Raw genomic sequence first — 6,000 nt, 5'->3', positions numbered from 1 at the left:
GTCAGGCTTGCTGACTTGTTTGATGCATGTCATCGTATCTCAACTGCGTGGATCGATGTTCATGATGTCAGTCACTGTATTGTCTGGCCCAGACTCGATTATTTACAGACCGCCATCATATAGCTGGAATATTGCTAGGTACGCCGTTCAACCATAAACAGAACAGAACATAGTTTATCAGTACTGGAACAGTCTCTTTTAATATCTCAAATTACCTTTAACAAGCAAAGAAGCAATGTGAAACACAGAACACAAACTTGGCGAGGAAACACATATCTAGGATTTTTATGATATATATTTTAACTTCATGTTGGAAAATCGACTGTTTCCAGTGTACCTTTTATCATGGCCGACATTGTGATGCTGCTCGTGTAGCTAACATGTGCTTCTGACACGCGCTACAGAGAGCAATTACATGCATTCAAGCCACGAATGTGGCGGCATATGTCACGACTGGCTTCCGGCAAGAATCTGCTGCCATTTCCAGGGTATACGTTTGTACGATTGGGTATTACAATGGCTTGACTGTCCTCCCATGATAGTAAGTGAGTGAGTATGATTTTACGCCGTGTTTAACAATGCTCTAGCAATACCACGACGGGAAATACATGTACCAGAAATTTGGTTATTTGGTCAGCTTTGTACTTGGCCCTTTCCCTAACCAAGGCGTACCAGTTGGTTTGAGATCAGCATTTTGTAGTGAAACAGAGGCTTTATTATATTTTAAGACACCTCCCACCCGAAAATAACGTGATGGTTGCTCCCCCATTTTGTTGCCGTTGAGGCAAACTCTATACATGTGTAAAGTTCCATTGTAGCTCATTTAAACACTACATCAATTGGACAAAGTTTGTTTCGGAAACAGCACATGTGCGTAATGTTTTCATCATAGTGGCATGCCAGTTTCCATTCAAGGCCAATATTTAGGGGTAGAATAGGTCTTCAGCAACCCATGCTTGCCGTAAGAGGTGACTATGCTTGTCGTAAAAGGCGACTAACGGGATCGGGTGGTCAGGCTCGCTGACTTGGTTGATGCATGTCATCGATCCCAATTGGGTTGATCGATGCTCATGATAACAATCACTGGATTGTCTGGTCCAGACTCGATTATTTACAAACCGCCATCATATAGCTGGAATGTTGCTGAGTGCGGCGTTAAACAACAAACAAACAAACCAACCAACCTGTAATGATTCATAGTCACTTTTGGTATTTGGAGTCGCATGTAGTAGGTAATTTCTTTTATTGAAATCACAACTACATGTACATTGTTTTGTATGGCAAATGGAGAGGCGGTGATACATGAGTAGTATTGTCAAGCAGTATTGATTTATTCTGTCAAATAAATATTTGATTTGACATCACCATGACGTGAATGGCGTCCTCTGAAACTAGTATCATCAAGATTTTATGACCATCGCGCAGGCATTGATACACAATGGCAATGTGTTGATTGGCCGTTTAGATGTTTCATGCTAGACTTGTTCCAGAGCCTCGTTGTCTGGATCATCACAATAGCCTTCTAAACAACACAGACACAAGCCACCAACTGATAATGTTTCAATACTGCCAAAGCGTTGACTGTCAGGATATTTATCAACGTCAAATCAATATAACTGGTTACATTTTATTAGGTGTTCTACTGTGTTGAAAACTAAACAGTTACCATAGGAATTTTCCTTTGATAATTGCAAGGTTTGAGAGGAAGGAAATTGTCGCCGCTTGTAACGACGTCTCGGTTAATGCAAGAGTATAATAACTCATTCATTAATGTCAGAAAGAGACGTATGTCGTAACTATTCATCCCTTTGGGGAATTCCACAATGTATAGCATTAGTAAACCAACTAGCGGATCCTGGCAAACCAAGGGACCAAACTGAGCATAAACAGTTTTCGCGCAATAGGCCACTGGGACACTGATTGCCCCAGTAGAAGTATTCGTGCAAGAATATATTATACATGAGAATGTTTCAGTCGTTAGGTTAGTCTACGTCTGTCGCTTATCTTAGGAACCTCCTGGGTGTCAAATTGTTTTGCCGTAATCGGTCTGCATGTTTCATGGTCCATATACCTCTGTAAAACCAACATCCTGGAAGTTAGGTGGGGTGAGGTGAAGTGGGGTTTAACGTCGCATCCAAGATTATTGCACTTATATAGCGACGTGCATGTACGTGTGTGTGTTTGTGTGGCTGCTTGTACTAGTCCGGACTGATGCCAATTGATAGTGCTAGCTCACTGAGATACCATTCCGCAGTTTAACATGAATACCCCACTCAGACACAGTATACTGACTCCGAGCCGACCAGTCCTTGTTTTAGCCCCTTAATACCGAGCGTCAGACAGGGTAACAACAAGCACCATCTTTTAACGTCTTTTGGTATGACGCAATCGGGGATCGAACCCCAGACCTTCCGCTCTCCGGGCAGACACTCTACCACTAGAACACGGAGGTGGTTCCTGGAAGTTAAATGCATTCATTTTATCGTATCACAAAGGAGACCACGCGTAAGTGTGACCTGTTCGTCAATAGGCATCGCAATTCGATGTGCAGAGTTGCGACCCTTAGACGAGCCAGGATTCTTGAGATCGAATCCCAGATTCGACATAATTCTGAAACTTGGTGTGTCAGCACCATACCCGTGCTCGTGTGTTTTACCAAAGTAGCAAAACGTCTCAGATTTGAAGCACGTCAGACTTTCCTCACATATTAAGCTGCGTGCCGTGACATAAATAAAACACTGTTACACAACGTTTAAAAGACAAAAAGACAACAAGACAACAGCTGGATGTTTCGTGACAGATATCGTGATAAGTAAATTCGGTTGCAATGACACAGTTTCACATTGTCACAAATCATAGAGCCGGTCTTGTAGATAAAATACATTGTCACTCATGTGACCAACTAAACCAATCAAACTTTCCATTCTTGTGGGGTGACAAGGAATATGAAAGACAAAGAACGTTTAAACATGTTCCTACACGTAAATCTCTTCAGGTCAGTTAAGGTCACAGAAACCTGGGAGAACAAACTGTACTCATCATTATGTGTGTTAAAGTTTTTAATTGAAATGGGGCCGCCTCCGTGGTCTAATGGTAGAGCGTCCGCCCGGAGAGCGGAAGGTCCGGGGTTCGATCCCCGGCCGCGTCATACCAAAAGACGTTAAAAGATGGTACTTGTTGTTACCCTGTCTGGCGCTCGGCATTAAGGGGCTAAAACAAGGACTGGTCGGCTCGGAGTCAGTATACTCTGTCTGAGTGGGGTATTCATGTTAAACTGCGGCATGGTATCTCAGTGAGCTAGCACCATAAATCGGCATCAGTCCGGAGTAGTACAAGCAGCCACACACATATACACGTGCATGCACGTCGCTATATAAGTGCAATAATCTTGGACGCGACGTTAAACCCCATTTCACCTCACCTTATATTGAAATGGAAACACAAACAAATATGATTGATGTGGACCTGATCCGAATTATGTTTTTACCATTCTACGTTTCGATGCGTTTGCAGGTTCATGTATTGTATTTTATGTAATATCCAATATAAAATAGTCCAGTTGTTAAAACACTGTCTAGGGCTAGTTAGAAGACCCTGGTTCGATTCACGAAATGGTTACTGTGTGTAACCAAATTGTGCAATGTTGGTAAAATTCAATGTTTCCAAGTGTAGTGAGTGAGTATGGTTTTATGCCGCTTTGAGCACCAGTCCAGCAATATCACGGCGGGGGTCACTAGGAAAAAGGGCTTCACACATTGTGCCAATGTCGGGAATCGAACCGGAGACTTCGACGTGATGAGCAACCGCTTTAACCACGAGGCTATTCCACGGCCCCCTTTCAAAGAGTTAGACTGCATGTTATGCACTCGGTTATGTACTTGAGCCTGCGAAACATCCTATAAATAAATATGTCCATGTTCTCATCAATGTGATCAAACCGTACACAGATGTAAACAAAGATATTGCCAGGTATAGGATTTGATAATGTCACTTAAACTTAAGACGTTAAATCTTCTTTTGTATTCATTTTGAGTTCAAACATATTGTAAATATACATGGTCTCAAGCTTTCGGCCTCCCGACTTTCATCAGGAACACTGTGCTGGATTAATACTACATTTGATAATTATCCTTTAGACGTTAAACTATTCATAATGCAAACTACGGCTACATCTGATGAGGAGGGGCGGTCGGGTAGCCTAGTGGTTAAAGCGTTCGCTCGTCACGCCGAAGACCCGGGTTCGATTCCCGACATGGGTACAACGTGTGAAGCCTATTTCTGGTGTCCCCCGCCGTTAATATTGCTGGAATATTGCTAAAAGCTATGTAAAACCATACTCACTCACTCACTCTGATGAGGAACCAGACATTCTAAATAAGATCTATCGTATAGACTTCGTCCCCCAGTACCCTGACAGTCTCATCAAGCTCACCAGGGACAGAGCCATACAACACTTAGAGGAAATAACACACATTAGCATTTAGATAAAACAAATTTATACAGGGCCTAAGTGATAAATAGCTATCTAATCTTTATTGTCCAAAGTCTAAATTCACGAATCTGAACACGAATGAACACGATTTAACGTTTTACCTTAAATCGTGTTAGAACGTATGAAGGTCGCGCACTCATTCGTGTTTGTTCGTGTTAAAGTCGTGGTCGGTCGCGCGCGGTCGTATGGACGTCGCAGCTCGGCTTAAATCGTGCTATAACACAATACAAAAATTTATAACACGATTTAAGCCGTGCTGAAAAGTCGTGTTCAGTCGTATGAAGGTCGTATGACAGTCGTGTTCAATCGTATGAAGATCGTGTTCAGTTGTATGAAGATCGTGTTCAATCGCGTTCAGTCGTGTTGGGGAAGAAACTCATACGGCCTTCATACGTTTTAACACGATTCAACAGGACTTTCATGCGCCTTTCATACGACTCCCATACGCCTGAACACGAAATCCATACGTTTTTTCATACGACCGGAAGAGCCCATCACGTGACTGAGTGAGAACGTGGGAAACCCCCTGAAAGTGAAAGCTCATTCTACAGACATACCAAACCTCAGGCGGCCGAAACGGAAGCTCAACATCCATGGTCGAACCCAGAATCTCTTCCTGTTCCTCACCATCAAAGCCATAGCAACCCGAAGTACTTCCTCCTCCTCCAAAGCTGCTTCTTACGAGTCTTGTTCGTTGATGAACATGTTGAAGACTGACACAGAAATGCTTTTGCAATGCAGCATATATACTACATGACCAACGTGAATAAAATAAACAAAAATATGTCGTATGAAGGTCTTGCTCAGTCGTATGGAGATTGTGTTTAATTATGGACATCGTAATGATTCGGGTTTAATCGTATGGCGGTCGTGTTGATTCGTGTTAAGTCGTATGGGCTTCGTATGACAGTAGCGTTTGGTCGTATGACAGTGTTTGGTCGAATGACAGTATTGGGGTCGTGGTAAATGAGGTTAAATCGTGTTGTATCGAATGAATATCGTATGACGGTCGTATGAGTGTCGTGTTCAGTCGTATGAAGGTCGTATGAGGGTCGTTTTTGGTCGTATGAGGGTAGTGTTTGGTTAAGAAATTTGCATAAACCACAAGGTGGAGCACGAATCAACACGATTTTTCAACTTTTCTTAAATCGTGTTTGCAATTTTTTAAATCGTGTATGTGAGATAGGGGCTTAAGTCTTCATCAAGGACCTATCATTCTGCTTTGAATGTGGCGTGTATGACAGATGTTTCAGTTGTACATTCTGAAGTGATGAAAGGAAGACATAGTGCAGGGAGTTGATGTAATCCTTGATAAATCCAGGATTCTGTTTCGAGGTTTGTAAATCTAAGGCCCCTATAAGTGTACTAAATCCTTGATACAAACACGACCCTTTTGACTGCGATTAATAGCTGATATTGATTGTGCCTTTAGGTTGTTTTAGCTGTATAAAGCGGTTCAAAACACAACTTTATGCTTGTCCTAGGAGGCGACTAACGGGATCGGGTGG

The sequence above is a fragment of the Haliotis cracherodii genome, unplaced genomic scaffold (genome assembly GCF_022045235.1).
Source record: "Haliotis cracherodii isolate W230 unplaced genomic scaffold, xgHalCrac1.p SCAF_2, whole genome shotgun sequence".
Taxonomy (NCBI): Eukaryota; Metazoa; Mollusca; class Gastropoda; order Lepetellida; family Haliotidae; genus Haliotis; species Haliotis cracherodii.
The sequence above is the reverse complement of the archived record's forward strand: the minus strand, read 5'-3'. Positions refer to the sequence as shown.